General features: G+C 43.2%; 1 protein-coding gene across 1 annotated transcript in view; it reads left to right on the top strand.

Moving 5' to 3' along the window:
- The window catches only part of UTP6 (UTP6 small subunit processome component), a 1596914-nt gene that overhangs the window by 524549 nt on the left and 1050543 nt on the right, over positions 1 to 21822 (top strand). The window lies entirely within an intron of this gene.

Genomic DNA, 21822 nt, shown 5'->3' with positions numbered 1-21822 from the left:
GCTACATTGCCCTAAGATGCCCAGATTCATCAGGTGGACAGGAGGAAACACCAGGAGCTGACTTTTAAACATGCCTGGATAGGTGCTTGTTTATTTAATTACTAGAGCTGTTTTCTTCTTTACTTAGAAAGGAAAGTTGAGTGCTGTAGCAGTTTAAGGAATATCTAGTGCGTACAACGAGTTCTAAGCAAGTGCTAAGCTCAGAGAATCAGGTTTGAGTGCTAAAACTGGAAAACCGGCTAGCTGTAAGGGAAAATTTGAAGAGCAGACTTCCTGGAGCCTGTAATAGTTTATCCCCAGTTAAGCAGCAATGTGCAAAGCAAACTCTCGCAAACACAGGTTTTTAAGCCAGAAAGCTGAAAGGGATAGAAAGCAGCCCCAAATGGCCAATGAGGTACAATTCCTTAACTGGAAACCACTCCTCTAGCAGCAGATAGGAAGCTCAAGGCTTACCACTCCCACTGATAAGCAGAAAGACTTCCCTCTACCACCACAAGTTCTGGACAACTCAGAAACACAAACGAAAGTCCTGAAACCAGCAAATCTGGGATCCAGACTATTCTAGTATTGAAAAAAGGTGTGAAATGAGCAATTTTTTTTAATGTTAAATTAGGCAGAAAAATGTAATTTAACAGTAAATAAGCACAGAAAGGCTATTGCACTTTAGTGTGTAGCCTACAACAGTAAATGCAGTTTAAACTTTGAATTTAAGCAAAAACAAGTGCACAAATATAGTAAAATCATTTAAAAAACAGTCGAAACAGTAGCAGGACTACTTTAAAACGGCTTATAGAAATGCGGCTAGCAAAAACAGTCCAGAAAAAGCCAAAAAGGTACTTATAATCAGCAGAGAGTCTCTCTTACTCGTTTCTGTTGTAGTCTGCAGGACACCCAAACAGGATTCGCTGAGGTACAACAAGCACAAACCCGTGCAAAACATATCAACTGCCAATCAGCCATCATTTACGGAGCCTACACCCCTTTAATATCGGCTTAATAGTAAGCAGTACATTTAATCTTGGCAGTTTATCTGCTTGTAGATTGGCTATCCATCTAGACTTTGCTGTTTCTGTTGTATTAGTGACCTCACCTCCCTTGACTGATGCATGTACCACCTCTAAAAACTAGGAATGAAAATTCATGTCCAGTATGCTTTCTAGTATGTTGATGCAATGCATTAGAATCAACCCCATAACGTATATCACACTGATGGCGAAGGATCCTCTCCTTGAAGCATCTATTTGTTTTGCCGATAGAAAAACCTTTATATTTGTTGCAGACTGCAGCACAGACCACCACATCTTTAGTGTTGTAGTCTGCATAACCTTTTAACCTGTAAGTCCTTTGAGTGATGGTATGTTGAAAAATATTATTAAGCTCTGCATCTTTTACAGGAAAAAGTTCCTTCTTTTGAAGAGATGTTCCTTGATCTGCTATTGCGGCTGTGACCAAGAAGTCTCTTCAAATTCTTCCTGTTCTTAAAAACAAAATTCTGTGTCTTACCCACAATACTCTTCAATTTATCATCTATAGTTAACAGCTTCCAATTTCTTTTTCTTTTGTCACAAGTCTGTGAAACGTCATTTCTAAAAGTCAATTTGCATCTTAAAAATTGAGATGCATCTCCTCTTCTCTTATTTATAACTATATCACTCCTTTGGCCAGAACAGTATGGTGCACCACGACTCCGTCTTAACCTCCCGAATGTTTGATACACTTCATTAATCTCACTCTCCTTATATCCATGTTCACTTAAATGTCCCATCAACCGAATAGCTTTTTGTTCATTTACCTCATCATCAGTACATAACCAGGAGGTTCTTAATAGTTGACCCCTAATGACATGTGAATACATGCTGAGGGTGCATACTAGATGTTCATTGTGTTTCACTGTTGCAGTCATTACACTTGGGTTATCCGCTGGCAGGCTACCCGTAGTCAGCCCAAGTTCCAAAGTCTTGGTCCGGCATCAGTTGCCGTCGCCTCTTCCCTGACGTCAGTGCACCAGGGGTATAAAAGATGCAACCGACGCCATTTTCTTCAGTCTTTCTTGCCGCGCGGTGCCCGAGGCAAAAGCAGTTTGCAAGTGCCGGTCAGCCAACTCCTGAGATTTTCAAAATTGAGTTTCAGAACCGAAGTCTTCAATAAAGCTAAGTACCCCGTTGAGGAAACTTTTTCTTGCTCCAGACCGATGTCAGTAAAAGTTAATAATTGTATTTCTTTTGGGAAGCAAATACCTCATAAGGACTTTCACTCTTATTGTATTCCTTGCCTAGGCCCCGACCACGACATTACTAGTTGTCGGTTTTGTGCTAGATTCAACAAACGCACTATTAAAAGTCGGTTTGAATTTGCTTTACATTATTTTGGCCGAAGGTTTAAGAACATAATGCCATCGGAACAACCGACAACCGGAATTTATAAATAACACAAAGACGAAAAGGACACCCGCTACCTCAGAGCCACAGGCCCTATCCGACAGCCACGTGGAGACACCAAGGCCTGTGGAAACTCAAGGTATTGGGCCTACGGAAACTATTCCCTCAGATGGGTCTGGAGCCGCTGAGCAGGCATCGGCTTCTGAGGGTGTTTTCAGACCTTCACAGTTTACAATTATGCCCACTACAGCAGCCAAGGCAAAGTTAAAAACACCATTAAAGACAAAGAAACAAGTACAGCATTCTACTGAACAGTCATCCATGCCAATGAAACAGATGCTTAAAATGGCTGAAGACCTAATTACTTTAATCAGGGGTTCCCATCCCCCTCCTGACAAAAGGCCTAGGCAAGACTCTGACTATGATTCCTCTGACCAGGTTTCTGTTTCCTCTGATTCCTCTTCTGACCAGGGATACTCTCTCCCTCCCTATGAGGACTCTGATTCAGAAGAGTCTATACCTTCAGCCTCTGCGCCTGAGGATTATTCTTTTGGGGAAACCCTGCACACCATGAGGGAACATTTCCATTGGGAGTGCCAGGATTATTTAGAATCCAAGAAAAGGCTCAGAGACCTTCTTTTATTGCCCCAGCACATGCCCCTGGCTATTCCCCCTGTGCTTGATATTGGTGTTGATGTTTTTTCTGAACCCACTCTGACTCCTGATTCTTTACCCCCTGCACCAGTCAAGCCAGACAGGTACTACAGGGTCCCTGACTCTCATAAATTTCTTTACAAAAACTCTGCTGCAGATAACAATTTCTCAGGGTCCTAAAGGGGTTAAGGCTTCCACTGCTAAAAATCCTGTCCCCTCAGATAGAGATTCCAGAGCTCTGAACAGATGGGGGAAAAAAGTTTACATTACTGTAAGGGCTTTAAATTGCCAGTATCACATGCTTAAATATCAACAGCATCTCATGTCATTGTTAAAGCAGAAAATGGTTTCAATCTCAGAAAGTCCTGACAGTAAGGAAATGCAGGATTTATTGCATGCAGCTGAACAAGTGGGAAAGCATACTTTACAATGTGGTTTTAATTCATTAGAGGCTTCTTGTAGAGCCGCAGTTACAGGCTTTGTTATTCGAAGGCATGCTTGGTTGAAAGAACAAAGTTTACCTGACCATGTTATTGGATACTCCACTACAGCATGATACTTTGTTTGGAGTTAAGGCAGAAGAGGTGTTAAAGAAAATGGAGGATAAAGCAAAATCAATGCAGACAGTAAAGGATTTCTTACAGGTTCAACCACCCAGGTTTAGCAGAAACTGGCTTTCAAAAAATTGGTCCTTTCCAGTGTCAGACAGGCCACAAAGAGGCAGATACAGACACCCAAGAGGCAGATCTCAGCCCCAAGGCTCCTACAGACCTAAACAATGGGGTGCTTCAGCCCCCAAAGGAGGAGAAAACAAATCACAACCTTATAGGAAACATTTCCAATGACTTCCCTCTCAGATGCCAAGCACTTAACTTTTGGCAGCACCCCTAGGGGGAAAGCTAGCATTTTTCTCAAAAAAATTGGCACATAATCACCCAGGACAAATGGGTACTGAATGTTGTTTCTCAAGGATACAGGTTACACTTTCACATGCTTCCAAAATCAAGAGGTATGCCAGACCTGCCACAGAACCAATGGGCAGAAGCGCAAAAACAAATTGCTGCTCTCATGGACATGGGAGCTATTCAAAGAGTACCACAGCAAGAACAGGGGTGAGGATTTTACTCAAGACTTTTCTTAGTACCCAGAAAGGACAAAGCCTGGAAACCAATACTGGACCTGTCAATCCTAAATACATTCCTGGATGTTACAAAATTCAAAATGTTAACACTACAGCAGCTTCTACCCATGCTGGGCAAGAAGGCTTGGCTAGTTACTTTGGACCTCAAGGAAGGCATACATGCATGTCCCAATCAGACAGACTTGCTGAAGATACCTCAGATTCATAGCAGGCTCAATGCGTTACCAATTCTCTGCACTGCCCTTTGGCTTATGTACTGCGTCCAGGGTCTTCACAAAATGCCTGGCACCAGTAATTGCATTTTGCAGACAAAAAGGAATTCAAATATATCCCTACTTGGACGACTGCCTTATTCAAGCAGAGAGCAAGGACATTCTACTAAAGGATCTGGCGTTTGTAAAAAGATTACTAATTTGCCTAGGGTACACAGTAAACGAAAAGAAATCAAAACTAGTGCCCTCTCAAGGGATAATATTCCTGGGTACAAACTTAAATACAACTGCCCAGATGGCTTGTCTCATGCCAGACAAACAAAGGTAACTGACACAATACTTTCAGTTGCTGGCAACTAAGACCCAGCTCCCTGCAAGAAAAATTCTGCAGGCCCTGGGCTTCATGGCATCCTGCATTCTACTAATTCCATATGCAAGACTGCATATGAGGAAACTACAATGGTATCTAAAACGTGTTTGGAGTCAACATTGTCACAGCCTGGAGACCATCATAACTTTAATTCCTTGCCTACAACAGGAGTTTCGATGGTGGTCCCAGGCCTGTCACCATAACCAGGGACAGCCTTTCACCTTGCCCACAGCCAGGCAGAAAATAACAATGGATGCATTGGATTATGCCTGGGGGGGGGGGCACATATGGCAGGGAAATGTATTCCGGGCACGTGGCCCAAGGAACAAATGCATCTTCACATCAGTCAGAAAGAGATGCTAGCAATACAGGAATGCCCTGACAGCTTTCAAGGACCTTCTACATCCAGGACAACTGCTAATAAAGACGGACAATACCACAGTTATGTGGTACATAAACAAGGGGGCACACATTCCTAACCCCTATGCAGGCAAGCCGTGACCTTTTGGAACACAGCATTAACTTATCATGTACATCTGCAGGCACAATTCCTGCCAGGAACAAAAAATACACTGGCAGACGAACTAAGCAGAAATCTCATGGACCCTCATGAATGGAAACGAAATCCACAAGTGTTCAGCATGATAACAAGGAAATGGGGACGCCCAGACATAGATCTTTTTGCCTCCCCTCACAATTGCCAGCTACAGAAATTCTGCACAAGAACTTATCACTCTCAAGCATGGAAAATGGATTTTCTATCATTCAGCTGGAAAGCTCTGACAGTCTGTGCCTTCCCATAAATGCCTCTTCTTACCAAAGTGCTCCTAAAAGTCAGACAAGAAAGGCCAAATATGATCCTAATTGCCCCAGACTGGCCACGCCAGCACTGGTACCCAGTCCTAAAGAGCTTGTCTCAGGGCCCAGCTTGGCCTTTACCTCAAATTCCTCATCTTCTGACTCAACAAAACAATCAGATTCTGCACAGTCAACACAGAACCTTAAATCTGGCAGCATGGCAGATAATGTAGCCACTCAGACTGCACCTCTCTCTAAACCTGTTATGGATGTCATTTTAGAAGCCAGGAGGCCCAGCACTAGGAAATCTTATGCAGAAAAATGGAAGAGATTCTGTGCTTGGAACCAGGCACAAGGGCTCGATCCACTTGTCCCAAACATACCTCAGATTTTACAATACCTAACTGAGATGCTGGACAAAGGCCTATCTTTCTCATCAATTAAAATCCATGCCTCTGCCATTTCAGCACATTACAATACGGAACCTCCTATTTTTTCACATCCTCTACTAAGACAGTACCTCAGAGGGGCAAAAAACATAAGACCCCCAAGGAGAGCACCAGTACCAACTTGGGATCCCAGTTTTGTTTTAGAAAAACTCACACTGCCTCCTTTTGAACCAGCCAGCACAGCTGATATAAAATTCTTATCATGGAAAACTGCTCTGCTCCTAGCAATAACTTCAGCAAGCAGAGTATCAGAGTTACAGGCATTAATGGCTGTGGAACCTTTCATCATTTTTCACCAGGACAGGGTTTCTGTCATGACAAACCCAACATTCATGCCAAAAGTAGTTTCCAATGTGGCCCTGAACCAAACCATTCATTTACCTACTTTCTACCCAAATCCCCAGAATAAAGGGGAGAGACTTCTGCACACTTTGGATATACACAGACAGCTACGATTCTACTTGCTCAGTTTTTCTGAAAGCTTTTGTTTTGTCCAACTGTTTGTAGCCTGTGCTGCAGGATCACAAGGAAAACCTATCACAAAGCAGACAATTTCAAAATAGATAGGACACTGCATCCACTTCTGTCATGCACAACATGGCAAATCAGTGCCTAAGGTCATTAGGCCACATTCTACCAGAGCAACATCCACTTCAGCAGCCTTTCTTAGAGGAGTACCAACCAAAGACATTTTAGAAGCTGCAACCTGGAGTTCAGTGCACACTTTCACCAAGCACTACCACTTGCCTCTCTACTCTAAATCCAGAGCAGGCTTTGCCACTACAGTCCTGCAGGGCCTGGTAGCCTCTGCAAATCCAATCTAGACCCAGCCGCCCAACCTCAGCTTTGGGATTCAACCCAAGTGTAATGACTGCAACAGTGAAGCACGACGAACATAGTACAGTTGTGTACCTATCATAAATGTAGATGTTAGAGTGTATTCACTGTTGCAGTCCAGGTTATCCACCCACCATTCCCCTTTACTTTGCTGGGACTTCTCTGTACTTCTCAACTCTATTCAACCTATGTGGTGTATTTGCTTGTAGATGAAGGAAATGTTTATATTAGTACATGCATAAATTTTTTTCCAGCCTTCCTATCTGGGGGCACCTGACATCTGGGGCAAGCAAAACTGAAGAAAATGGCATTGGTTGCATCTTTTATACCCCTGGCGCACTGACGTCAGGGAAGAGGCGACAGCAACCGACGCCGGACCAAGACTTTGGAACTTGGCCTCACTGCGGGTAGCCTGCCGGCGGATAACCCAAGTGTATTGACTGCAACAGTGAATACACTCGAACATCTACATTTATGGTAGGTGCACAACTGTACTTTCTATGTAAATAGCTGTTTCTCCAGCATTCCTTTCTAAAAATTCTGGTATCTATATAATCATCTTCCTTAAGTAATAAGGTGATGTCCAAGAAATCTATCTCTTCATTCGACCAACATGGCTCAAATTGCAGAAATTAGGTGGTATGGTTTAGTAAGTGACAAAATCAACCAATACATCCTCTTGCACCTTCCAGAGAAGAAAAAAAAAGTCATCCACTATTTTACCATTGTAGATGACAGTCTTTCCAGCAATTTTGACTATTAAGAATATGCTCCATCTCCCATTCTGCCATAATGATATTCGAGTAACTGTTGACACAGGAGGTGCCCATGGGTAACCCCTCTTGCTGACAGTGGAAGCACACATTAAAGACAAAGGCAGTGTTCTCCAATATCTCAAAAAATCTCTTTATCCTTATGATTTCCTCCTTCTCCACGACATCACATTGTCTCAGGAATCTATCAATGGCTTGTACCCCAAAATCATTGGGTATAACCGTAAATAGACTGACAAACTGACAAGTTCTTAGTTGCTAGGCATCTCACATAAAGGAGGACACACTCAGGAGTGTAGAGCCCCTATCCCTCCTTAAAATGCACCAAGTAATCGGCAGTCAAAGGGACACTGCAGTGTCAGCACTCCATCCACATCAAGTGGGAGTAGAATCCATAGCTTTCTGCACCAAAGGCAATTATGCTACTAACACTGCTTTCAAATTCTACAGCGCAAACTGTATCTGCCATTTGATAAACTAAACAGTTGCACATTGAAAACAGAATTAGCATGAGCAACAGTAAACTTCCCTTCCCTTGAAACTCGCAATTCAATGAAATGAAACTCATAATTCCTTGAAAAGTACTAAAATTCAAACTTTTATTTCCATCAGCAGTCTGGTAGTTGGTGTTGAGGACTCGAGATCTTCACTCTCCACTGAAGCTCACAATTCCTTCAGCAGTCTAGTAGTCAGTGCACAGGATTCAGGCTCTTTTTTCCTATGACCAAGTTACAGGGTCAAGCCTGATCAAGTTAATTGACTAGCCTGCTGTCCCTAATAACTATGGCATTACATACTATATATAGCTCCATCCTTATAAGAAATCTGACCAAGGTGTAAAATGGGGGGGGACAGACACCTCAGGATAGGGACAAATTTTAAATATTACTCTTATATAGACTTAGAAAGTTGCTTCCCTGACGTCAGTGTGCCAGGGGTATAAAAGATGCAGCTGATGCCATTCTTGCCGCGCGGTGCCCGAAGCAAAAGCAGTTCGCAAGTGCCAGTTGGCCGACTCCTGAGATTTTCAAATCTAATTTCAGATCCGAAGTCTTCAATAAAGCTAATTACCCCCTTGGGAAAACTTTTTTCTTGCTCCAGACCGATGTCAGAAAAAGTTAACAATTGTATTTCTTGTGGGAAGCAAATACCTCATAAGGATTTTCATTCTTACTGTATTCCATGCCTAGGCCCAGACCACAACATTGCTAGCTGTCGGTTTTGTGCTAGATTTAACCAACGCACTATTAAGTGTCTGTACGATTTTGCCTTTCATTACTTTGGCCGAAGATTTAATTATATAATGCTGTCGGAACAGCCGACGACCGGAGTTTATAAAAAAGCAAGGAAAAGGACAAACATCTGAGGTCTAAAACAGACGACGAGGCCTCCACTAGGCCATTCGCTGGTTCATTGATTCTCAGTGAGGTGCTTTCGCAGCCCCTGATGCCCGCTACCTCAGAATCACAGGCCACTTCCAACTCCCACGTGGAGCCAACTAGGCCTCTGAATACTCAAGGTATTGGACACTCTGAAACTATTCCCTCAGATGGGTCCGGAGCCGCTGAGCAGGCATCGACTTCTGAGGGTGTTTTCAGACCTACACAGTTATGTCAAGCAAACCTCAGCTTCAAAGGCAAAGACTAAAACAGCTCTAAAGACAAACAAACAAGTACAGCATTCTCCTGGACAGACTTCAATGCCTAAGAAACAGATGCTTAAAATGGCCGAAGACCTAATTTGATCAGGGGTTCCCATCCCCCTCCTGATAAGAGGCCTAGGCAAGAGACGGAATATGATTCTTCTGATCAGGTTTCCATTTCATCTGACTCCTCTTCTGAACAGGGATACTCTCTTCCTCCCTATGAGGATTCTGATGCTGAAGAATCTATTCCTTCAGCCTCTCCTCCTAAGGATTATTCCTTTGGGGAAACCCTGCATACCATGAGGGAGCATTTTCACTGGGAGAGCCAAGATTACTCAGAATCTAAGAAAAGGCTCAGAGACTTTGTTTTACTACCTCAGCACAGACCTCTTGCTATTCCACTTGTTCTAGACATTGTAGATGATGTATTTTCAGAATCCGGCCTGACTCCTGACTCTTTACCCCCTGCACTTGTTAAGCCAGACAGATACTACAGGGTTCCAGACTCTCATAAATTTCTGTATAAAATCCCTGCTGCTGACCCAGAAACTATATCTCAGGGTCCCAAATGGGTCAAAGTTTCCACTGCAAAACACTCTGTCCCCTCTGATAGGGATTCTAGGGCACTGGACAGATGGGTTAAAAAAGTTTACACTTCTGCTACCTTGGCTGTAAGGGCTTTAAATTGTAAGTTTCATATGCTTAAATATCAGCAATACTTAATGTCACTGCTAAAACAAAAAATGTTGACAAATTCTGAATGTTCTGATAACAAGGAAATGCATGATTTATTGCATGCAGCTGAACAAGTGAGAAAGCATACTTTGCAATGTGGTTTTGATTCACTGGAGGCCTCTTGCAGGGCCGCTGTCATGGGTTCTGTCATTAGAAGGCATGCTTGGTTAAAGGAACAGAATCTGCCTGATCATGGTAAAGCAAAATTATTGGATGCTCCATTACAGCATGATACTTTGTTTGGTGTTAAGGCAGAAGAGGTGTTGAAGAAAATGGAGGATAAAGCAAAATCTATGCAGACAGTGAAGGATTTCCTACAGGTACAGCCACCCAGATTTAGCAGGAACTGGCCTTCTAAGAATTGGTCCTTTCCAGTGTCAGACAGGCCACAAAGAGGCAGATACAGATGCCCTAGAGGCAGATCCCAGCCCCAAGGCTCATACAGGCTTAAACAATGGGGTGCTTCTACCTCCAAAAGCGGAGAAGACAAATCACAGCTATACACGAAACAGTCCCATTGACTTTCCTCTGCCAATGCCAAACACTCTTCTTTTGGCAGCACCCTTAGGGGGGAAAACTAGCACTTTTTTCACAAAATTGGCACATGATCACCCAGGACAAATGGGTCTTGAATGTAGTGTCTCAGGGCTACAGGTTCCACTTTCACACCCTTCCAAAGACAAAAGTATGCCAGACCTGCCACACAGTCAATGGGCAGAGGCACAAAAGCAAGTTTCATCCCTTATGGACATGAGGGCTATTCACCAAGTACCACAGCAAGAGCAGGGACAAGGATTTTACTCGAGACTTTTCTTGGTACCCAGAAAGGACAAAGCCCTGGAGACCAATACTGGACCTGTCTATTCTAAACACTTTTCTGGATGCTCCAAAATTCAAAATGTTGACTCTGCAGCAGCTTCTGCCCATGCTGTGCAAGAAGGCTTGGCTTGTAACTTTGGACCTCAGAGGCATACCTGCATGTCCTATTAAGACAATCTTGTAGAAGATACCTGAGATTCATAGCTGGCTCAATGCACTACCAATTCTTTGTACTGCCCTTTGGCTTATCTACTGCGCCCATAGTCTTCACAAACTGACTGGCACCAGTAATTGCATTTTGCAGACAGAGGAATACAAATATATCCCTACTTGGACGACTACCTTATGCAAGCAGTGAATAAGGACATTCTACTGAAGCATCTGGCGTTTGTAAAATGATTACTAATTTGCCTAGGGTACACAGTGAACGAAAAATCAAAACTGGTACCCTCTCAAGAGATAATATTCTTTGGTGCAAGCTTAAATACAACTGCCCAGATGGCTTATCTCACGCCAGACAAACAAAGGCAACTGACTTCTTACTTCAAAATGATGGCAACAAAGACCCAGTTATCTGCAAGAACAATTCTGCAGGCTTTAGGCTTCATGGTATCCTGCATTCTACTAATTCCATATGCAAGACTGCATATGAGGAAACTACAATGGTATCTAAAAAGTGTTTGGACTCAACATTGTCACAGCCTGGAAACATTAATTACTCTCATTCCCTGCCTGCAACAGGTGTTTCGATGGTGGGCACAGGCCTGTCACCACAACAAGGGACAGCCATTCACTTTACCCACAGCCAGGCAGACACTAACAACAGATGCATCAGATTATGCCTGGGGCGGGGACACATGGCAGGAAAATGTATTCAGGGCACATGGCTCACAAGCCAAAGGTATCTTCATATCAATCAAAAAGAGATGCTAGCTGTACAGAATGCCCTGACAGCCTTCAAGGATCTACTTCATCCAGGACAACTGCTGATGAAGACGGACAATACTACAGTCATGTGGTACATAAACAAGCAAGGAGGCACACATTCCTACCCCCTCTGCAGACAAGCCATGACTTTGTGGAACACAGCATTGACTTATCAAGTACATCTGCAAGCACAATTCCTGCCAGGAAAGACAAATACTCTGGCAGACGAACTAAGCAGAAACCTCATGGATCCTCACGAGTGGAAACTAGATCCACAAATCTTCAGCATGATAACAAGGAAATGGGGATGCCCAGACATAGATCTGTTTGCCTCCCCTCACAACTGCCAGCTACAGAGATTCTGCACAAGGACTTATCACAAACAAGCATGGAAAGTGGACGTCCCATCATTCAGCTGGAAAGCCCTTATAGTATATGCCTTTCCTCCACTGTCTCTCCTCCCCAAGGTACTCCTACAGGTCAGACAAGAGAAGCCAAAAATGATACTGATTGCCCCAGACTGGCCACGCCAGCACTGGTTACCCAGTCCTAAAGAGCTTGTCTCAAGGCCTAGCCTGGACATTACCTCAAATTCCTCATTTGCTGACCCAACAAAACAATCAGATGCTGCACAGCCAACTCAGAACCCTAAATCTGGCTGCATGGCGGATAATGTAACCATTCAGAACACACCTCTCTCTAAAGCAGTTACGGATGTTATTTTGGAGGCCAGGAGGCCCAGTACCAGAAAATCTTATGCAGAAAAATGGAAGAGAGTCTGTGCTTGGAACCAGGCACAAGGAATGGACAAGCTTGTACCAAATATTCCTCAGATTTTACAATACCTAACTGAGATGCTGGACAAAGGCCTATCCTTCTCATCAATTAAGATCCATGCCTCTGCCATTTCAGCTCATTACAATACAGACCCACCTATTTTTTCACATCCACTGCTAAGGCAGTATCTCAGAGGGGCCAAAAACATAAGACCTCCAAAGAGAGCTCCAATACCTGCATGGGGCCTCAATTTTGTCTTGGAAAAACTCCTGCCTTCTTTTGAGCCAGCCAATACAGCTGAGATAAAATACTTATCATGGAAAACAGCTCTGCTCCTAGCAATAACTTCAGCAAGAAGAGTCTCAGAGTTACAGGCACTAATGGCTGTGGAACCTTTTATTATTTTCCATCCGGACAGGGTTTCTCTAAGGGCAAACCTAACATTTATGCCTAAGATAGTGTCCAGTGTGGCTCTTAACCAAAGCATACATTTGCCTACCTTTTATCCAAACCCGCAGAATAAGGGGGAGAGACTTCTGCATTCTTTGGACATACACAGACAGCTACACTTTTACTTGGACAAAACTAAAGCTTTCAGAAAGACTGAGCATCTCTTAGTGGCATATGCTGCAGGATCGCAAGGAAAAGCTATTTCAAAGCAGACTATTTTAAAATGGATAGGCCACTGCATTCGTTTCTGCTATTCACTACATGGCAAATCAGTGCCTAAGGGCATTAGGCCACATTCTACCAGAGCAGCAGCCACTTCAGCAGCCTTCCTCAGAGGAGTACCAACCAAGGACATTTTGGGGGCTGCAACTTGGACTTCAGTGCACACTTTTACAAAGCACTACCACTTATCTCTTTAGTCTAAATCCAGAGCAGGCTTTGCCACTGCAGTTCTGCAGGGCCTCATAGCCACTCCTAATTCTATTTAGGCCCAGCCACCCAACCTCAGCTTTGGGATTCAACCCAAGTGTAATGATTGCAACAGTGAAGCACGATGAACATAGTTCAGTTGTGTACCTACCGTAAATGTAGATGTTTGAGTGTATTCACTGTTGCAGTCCAGGTTACCCTCCCACCATCCCCCTTTCATTGCTGGGACTTCTCTTTACTTCTCTATTCTATACAACCTATGTGGTGTATTTGCTTATAGATGAAGATAATGTGCATGCTTTTTTATGAGCAGAATTTTTAGCCTACCCTTTTTGGGGCACCTGACATCTGGGGCAAGAAAAACTGAAGAAAATGGCGTCTGCTGCATCTTTTATACCCCTGGCACACTGACGTCAGGGAAGAGGCGACAGCAACCGACGCCGGACCAGGACTTTGGAATTCAGGCCGACTGCTGGTAGCCTGCCAGCAGGATAACCCAAGTGTAATGACTGCAACAGTGAAGACACTCGAACATCTACATTTATGGTAGGTACACAACTGTACTTTTTGATGCACTCTAGACCTTTAGGGGGCGATATCGTCCATGTTGAGAAGCACTGATTTAAGCAGCAGTAACGCGCATTCACATTACTAGTCACTAAAAGTAATGTATTTCTGTTGCTTCATTACTGTTTTGAAAAAGTAATGTGTTATAGTACTAGTTACTGGAAATTATGTATCAGCAGTAACTCATTACTTTTGTAACTCATTACTCCCTGGTTGTAGGTGCTGGTTTTACAAGGCAGTACTTATAGGTTCATAGGTAGGTACTAGGCTATCTGCCCGAAGGCATTTATAAGCCTAGCCAGAATGTGTTGGCTTTCGCTAACCCCTTAGATTAGTTCCCTGTGCCTCTGTCCAGCAGAGCCACTGAAGTGATTCCCGGGTAGACTTTCTGTTTCCCATCTACTCATCAAGGTTTCTCTTGGAGTGTTAGTGAGGAGCTCTGCCTAATGTAGATTGGAATCTTGTTCCAAAGCATGGGAAGTCTCTGGGACAGGAATCTATCCCTCCAGCATGTCCTATTTATTGTTGTGATGAGGTTTATATCCCTAGAGCGTGTGGCTCTAGGGGATAAGGTTTTCTTTAGGTGGAGCATGTCCATCAATTCTGGGTTGGATATGGCCTTGTATGTCAGGCAGAGATCACCTCTGAGTAGGCGGTATGTAACAGAGTACAGCTGGAGTTTCTTCAGTCAAGCTGCATAGGGCATCTGTTTGAGGCCAGTGATCCTCGTGGTGAGGTACTTCTGTGGTCTTTCCAGCTGTTGCAAGTGTCTTGTAAGGTACATCCCAAATGGGGCATTGTACTCTGTGATGGGTCTGATGAGTAGAGGGGCACAATGACCTCTTTTGTTCTGGATGCGAACCCTTTTGTGATTAGGTGGGCCACATAGAAGGATTTTTTTCTAACCACTTTGGCAATGTGATTATCAAAGGAGAGATTACTGTCTACTTGGATCCCCAGAACCCTTATTACGTTTTCTGTATTTAGGGGACTACAACCTAAGTGGTAGTTTGTTGGTACTTTGTTTTTTCTAAAGAGGATGACTGTGCACTTTTTGGCATTTAGCTTGAGGCCATGATTTTGACATGGGTATCTGTCTCAGTGAGTCCCTTTTGGAGGATGTCTGTGTCAGCCGGAAAGTCAGTTGTAGCCCCTAGTTTGCAGTCGTCTGCGAACTTGGTCAGCCATAGTCCTCCTGTGCTTGCCTGTACCTCTGAGAAGTATATGCTAAACAGGGGGGGTCCTAGGACTGAGCCCTGGGGAACGCCACTTGTAACCGGTTTAGAGTTGGACTTGCCTCTCACAACTCTCACCATGTGGGTTCTGTCCATGAGCCAGTTGGCAACCCATCTCGTGACGTAGGGGTTTATGTTCATGCTGGTGAGCTTGTCTATAAATACCAGAATGGGGAATGGTATTGAAGGGCTTTGCAAGGTCTTGGTAGGCTGTGTGTACTACCTTTCCCTCGTCTATAGCCTTGATAACTGTCTCAAAGAAATCCGCCAGGTTTAGGAGGCATGATCTGCCCTTAACAAAGCTGAACTGGGTAGGGTCCAATGTTTGGAGGTTCCCAATGTCTCTGTTAATGAGTTCCATGGTGATGCACTCCATAGCCTTGCAGACCAAGCTAGTCAGCCTTGTATGGAGGTAGTTCCTGGGGTCAGTTGTGGCTCCACCCTTGTGGAGTGGAATAACCATTGCTGTGTACCATTCTATGGATACATAGCCTGTGGAGAGGCCGAGTTTGAACAGTGTGTTTAGGTGAGGGGTTAGTTCGTCTTTGAGCTCATGTAGGACACAGCCTGGGACACCATCTGGTCCCATTGATGCTGTGTTTTTCGCTTTGGAGAGGGCTGTTTTAACCTGAATGTCTGTGATTTCAGGGGCTCTACATTCTTAGTATGGCTATGGGGCCCTTTTGGGGGTGAGGGGGGGTGAAGTTTGCACTGAACCTGTCTGCCAGGATGTTGGCGATATCGGTCGGTTCAGTGTATTTTGTGCCATTTTGCACTAACTCCAAGCAGATCTGAGCATTGCCACTTAGATTTTACATAGCTAAAGTATGCCTTGTGGTCATCTTTGGAGTCCTTGACAATTTTTCTTTCGAAGCTCACCTTGGATTATTTTATGAGGGATCATAGTTTCTTGCTGATACTGATCAGGGATGTCTTCCCTTCTTGGGATTTTACTTTTTTCTATACTAGTTTCCTCCTTTTGTTGTATAGCTTTTTTATGGCAGGGGTCCACCAGACTGGTTTCCTTTTCTTGGAGGAGTGAGTCTTGGTGTTTCTTGGGATAGCATTATCCATGCATTCTTGTAGGTGCCCATAGAATGCATTAGTAAGGGATTTTGCAGCTTGGGTAGCGTTATCCTTTAGCATGGGGGCTTTGAAACTTTCCACCTCTGTCTTAAGTAACGTGAAGTTTGCTTTTGAAAAGTTTTTCACTGTGGTTCCCTTGTCCGGGGGTGGGGGCGGAATGTGGATATCCAAAGTGATTTGTTTATGGTCAAATCTAACCAGCGAGGGGTTGACCTCCAGTGTGGAACACCGGTCGGCCATGTTGGTGATGACCAGGTCCAGTATGTTGTCATCTCCAGTGGGAGTGTTGACCAGTTGATCCAGGGCATTTGAGTTTATAAATTCTAGGAAATGTTGGGCAAGGGAGTTAGTACTTGAGTAGTTCTCCCAGTTAATGTTTGGGTAATTGAAATCGCCCAGTATTAGGGTGTTTGGTAGGACCTTTGTTTCCCAGTGTCTCCAGAAACGCGGAATGGGGGTCCTGGGACATGGTGGGTGATCTGTAGCAAGCTACAATTTGAATTGCAGTTTTGTTAGTTGCACGTGGATGATCACTGAAGCATCGTGCTGTGCCACTAACCTGGAGGTGTGGGTATCCTTGATGAATATGGATACGCCCCCGCCTTTTTTATTTCAGTCCGTGTTCTGTGGCCGAAATGTATTGTATGAGTTGTAGCCTGGTAGTACTGGGGTGCTGTCTGGAGCCTTATACCAGGATTCTGTTACTGCACATATATCGATTTTCTCCATACTGAGGAGTGCCTCGAGTGCGTGCATTTTGAGGTTTAGACTACTGGCATTGATTAGCATTACCCTCAGTTTTTTGCTACTTGTGTTATTTATGGTGGTGGGTTTGTCTTTTTAGCCTTGCCTTAAAAAGGCACTATGGGGTTGGCAAGAGCCTTGGCCAGTATTCAAAAGCATAAGGGTGACAGGTGCAAAGCTGTCTCTAGTGAAGCTGCATGGCTTGTCGAGAATGTCATCCCAGGCAGACAGACACACTGGATCCCCTTTGAATGACAGCAGAAACTTAGCCAATTGTTGAAATTGATATTTTTTTCTTTATACCGTGGTATCATTCTTGGTGAGGACAGGATGCTACTCAGGGTCATTCCGACCTGGGCTACGTGATCAGAGAGCTCTTCCATATCTCTCTTCATGTAGTCCATGGAGGTACGGCTCAGGTCATTCACACCAACCTGGACAATAACAGAGTCGTATTTGTACTTGTTCTGGAGTGACCTGAGTGCTTGTGTTTTGTGGCGGATCCTGGCACCCGACAGGCAGCTAACAGTAACCTCTTTCTTATTCAGCCTAGTGAGTAGGACGTCATTGTGCCCATCTATAGAGTCACCTATTATTAGTATGTTGGGTATGTTATTTTGCCTTAAGGGCTATGATTGTGTGGCACACTGGTTTTGTGAAGTATGTGTTTCATGGTTTGTGTTGGGGGGTGGAGGTTGCTTGGATGTCTGCTTTGGAGATCTTGCTTTTTTAGATTTTTATTTAGAGCCTCCGAGTATGTTTTCGTTTATTTGTGTTTTTTTTGCCGGTGCTGGTTTAATGGGTCTGTGAGAGACTGGTGGTGCGATGCAAGTATTTCCCTTCTCCTCTTGACTGTCTTATCCAGTCTTGGGTTGAGAGAGCTTAGCCTCCAGTTTGGCTGTATAATTGCATCTCTCGCATGTATTAGTGTTTGGTGGTAGGGGGAGAAGGTTGTCTGTGTACGTGAGGCAGTTTTAACATTGCCTCAAAATGCCCAGATTCACCAGTTGGATTGGAGAGTACACTTGAAACTGCCCTTTGGACATGCCTGGATAGGTACAGTGAACTGTTTTACTGAATGGCTCGTAAGGTCGAATAGAGAGCCTTGTCCTTCTGTACAGTATATGGGGGGTCTATTGCTAGGGTTTATAAGTGCTTGCTATGAGTTTTGAGCAAGTGCCAGGCTGAGAAATTGATGGCTTGAGTGCTTAAGTTGAAAGTTTGTCTAGTTCCAAGGGAAAAATTGAAGAGGAGACTTTATGGAGCCGGGAATAGTTATACCCTAGCTAACCGGTGCTGCCTGGCACACAAAACTGGGCAAATGCGGTTTTTATAGCAGGGAACTGAAAGAGATAGAAATTAGCCCAAAGTGGCCAATAAGCTATTAATTTCTGGGCTGAGACCACTTCTCCAGGGACAGATAAGGCTGCTCCCCTCTCTCACAGGTGAACAGAGAAAACCTCCTTTTATCCAAGTAAGGTATGGGCAAACAAAGATTTGTAACACAGCCCTGAATTCAGTACTTACCTGAAAACTGGACTATACTAGCTTAGAAAGGCGGGAAACAAGTATATATTTTTTTCAGAAAATAAAGCAAATACAGACAAACACTTTCAATGTACAGAAAAGGATACGTATTGTTATATATTTCAGACCAGAGTTGTAGGCAATTCCCCTAGTAATAAAATAGGAAGAAACACAAATACAGTAAAAGCAGATGAATAAAGTGCAATTTTTTATATGTATATAAAACAATAGAAAACTAACAAACTGATTTAAGCAAGTTTCCCAATTAACCAGAAAAAAAGCTCAAAACTGAGACTTGTTCCAGCAGTCTTCAATCAGACAAGTTGTATCTGCACACTCCTGCTACTAGGGTGCAGGGGAACCTTCTCCAAAAAAAGATGGCCTGGATCAGTGCTCAAGTTATACAAACAAAGCTAGATTCAGCAGGCCTGAATCTGGTCTTTGCTACAGTGCGCACTAATTTCAGAAAGAAACAGTTCAAATAAGCAGGCACAATAAGCCTGTGACAAGAAATTACCAGCTCAGAAGGGCAGAATCCAGCTTCTCCTCCCACAAGAGTGCAGACCACAAACCTTCTTAATGTAGAATAACTGTCTTGAAGCCCAAGTGCTTAAACCAGAACCAATACACTTTTAGAATAATTGACACTGAGCCTTCAATCAGCAATTCCCAGTTTAGAAGGATGTAAGCTTACTGTCCTGCCACAACAGTGTAGACCACAAACCTTCTTAATGTAAAACAACCGGTATGAAGCCCAAGTGCTTAAACCAAAAGACTTGGAAAAACAGTTACAATTTAATCAGGCTACTACCAAGCAGTAATACATGCAGAAGAATAAATAAAATTGAGTATTTTTAAGAGGAGGCAAAAGCAAAATAAAGTAGGAGGAAACACAAAAACAGTAAAAGCAGATGAACAAAGTGCACATTTTATTTGTTTGTTAGTAAAGTGCAAGGGGGAGAGGAAGGATGATCCTAAGTGGGTTGGCCTTCTGAAATTTTCTCTCTGTATTAAGTAAAGCGAACACTAGACTCAGATTATGATCTCACTGTACACGGTTAAGTGAGCAAATGAGATGGACTCAGGAGGAGTGTTCAAATACAGACTTACAGGAGGGGCGGGCAATTCCAGAGCCACCAACACTTAAAACCAAAACAAGAACAGAGAGGGTGGGTGGGGAACTAACTGCAGAGAAACACACAGCACACTGTATTCAGTTAAACACACAGTTAGGTAACAGAAAAAATGAAATACGGTATTTTTAAAACTGCAGGTTTGTGCTCAACTTCAACTTCTAATGTAGGTGATTGTAGCCAAGCAAGTCTCTCAGAAGTTGAGCATAAAATGAATTCTCAAACTTTGTGGCTAGCACTTAAAGTACAGAGGAAGCCCTGTAGGCTAACAGTTCAATATCAGATAAAGAAGTGAGTAAACCACCACCCCCTCTTATATCAGAGAGATACACAGCACACTATTCAGTGAAACACACAATTAGGTAACAGAAGAAATTAAATAAAGTACTTTTAAAACTGCAAGTTTGTACTTAGCTTCTCATGCAGGTGATTGTAGCCAACCAAGTCTCTCAGAAGTTGAGCATAAAATGTTGATTGATTTTTTTTTTTTTTTTTTTTTAATAAGTAGAGCTGTTGGTGCGATTCAGGCTCTTCTGTTGTGTGGCTTCCCTTTTTTTAAACAAAAAGTTATTAGAGAGACTCCTGTGGATGTTGGCTAGTAAGCAATCTGTAGACCACAGTTTGAGTATCTCACACTCTCTGCTTATCTGTAAAACAGTATTCAGTCTCTCTGTTATTACCTTTCTTGGGGCACACAAAGAAACTTAATAAGGAGTTTAAGTTTTTTTTTAGGATTGTCAAACTTGGTCATCGTTTGTTGGTTGACTCTGCTGTGGCAGGTCATTGTTCATCTGATCCTCTTGGTTTAGTGTTAGCAACCACTAAAGATGGGGGGCTAGCCAAATCATCTGTGGATGTAGTAAGCCAACTGTAGGCCAGGGGAACAACTTTTGTTGCTGGCTGGGTAAAGGGCATGTGAAAGGTCTTCATGTGGCCAGAAGGAGATTGTTGAAGCTGGCATCAATGTGCCTAAAGATTAAGCCTTACTAGAATAAAATATGTTTGAAAGAGAACTTCCAACATCATGTTTCTATGGACAGGGCAGATTTTACTGAGCTTTGCTAAGGAATAGATTTCTTCTCTTTCTGTGCCAGTTCAAACTTTGAGCAGGAAAATGATTTTTTCTCATTTTTGCAGGATTTCCAATTAGAAGGACAGTTACTGCAGGAGGAGGGGTGTATGTCAGAGGATTTGCCTCAGTCTGAGCATTCTTCTTGTTAGGAAAGCATAGCTTCAGACTTCCCTATCGGAGTCTTTTCACTGACATTTTAGCTAATATGGGTGAAGTTTTTTCAGTGGGAGCAAAGTGAAACCTCTGAGACAGAAAATGCATTTTGATTTGATAAAGTTACAGATGCCAAAAGCTATCCTTATCCTTCTGTTTTGCCTGCCTTGGAGAATGTTTTACTTTAACCACGATACCTGATGGACAACCTTCTGCTCACAGGAAGTGTGACCAGTTATATAAGGTTCCCTAGTAAAATAAGTACTCCTTTTCTAATCAGAAAGCAGATCCAACAGTCCTTTTTCTCTCATAATCTGCTGCTTCCAAACAGGTTAGTGTGTCTAATCCCATTCCCTTTAACAAATATGTGAAAACAATGGATAAGTTGGATAAAAATATTCTCATGTTATGTAGTCCAATGTCGCCTACATTCTTACCCATGGGTTCGGAGCCGAATGTCTGCTCAGACTCGTCCAAAACCTTTCTAGCTCGAAGTCTTTCTATTGGCTGGGCTAAGATGGTATCCCATGCTGCACTGCTCTATATCCCCAGATCTCGTTTGCCGCTCGTGTAGCTTGGACGTGGTATCGCTCCTGGCTGTGGCCAAGTACCCTTTTTTCTTCATTATTAGAGAATTGGTTGCAAACAAAAAGCTATTTTAATAGCTATTGTGTGTTCTGGTCTTGTATGGTGAAAAGTTTTGTGTTTGATCTTTTTTTCTGTGGTATCCGTCTAGCTGTTTCCAACGGGCTAGGCCGTTTTAGTTAGAGGACCTAGTCTGTCCCTTGCTTCCTTGTGTTCTATTTTTTACAGGTCTTAAACCGTTTAAGTTAGAGGTTTTAGTCTTCCCATCCTGTGTTGTGCCAAAGGATTGTTTTAGTTAGAGATCTTGAGGTTTTTGTTTGTGGTAG

This window comes from Protopterus annectens, chromosome 4.part0 (genome assembly GCF_019279795.1).
Source record: "Protopterus annectens isolate FY-2018-M chromosome 4.part0, PAN1.0, whole genome shotgun sequence".
NCBI lineage: Eukaryota > Metazoa > Chordata > Ceratodontiformes > Protopteridae > Protopterus > Protopterus annectens.
The sequence above is the reverse complement of the archived record's forward strand: the minus strand, read 5'-3'. Positions and strand labels throughout refer to the sequence as shown.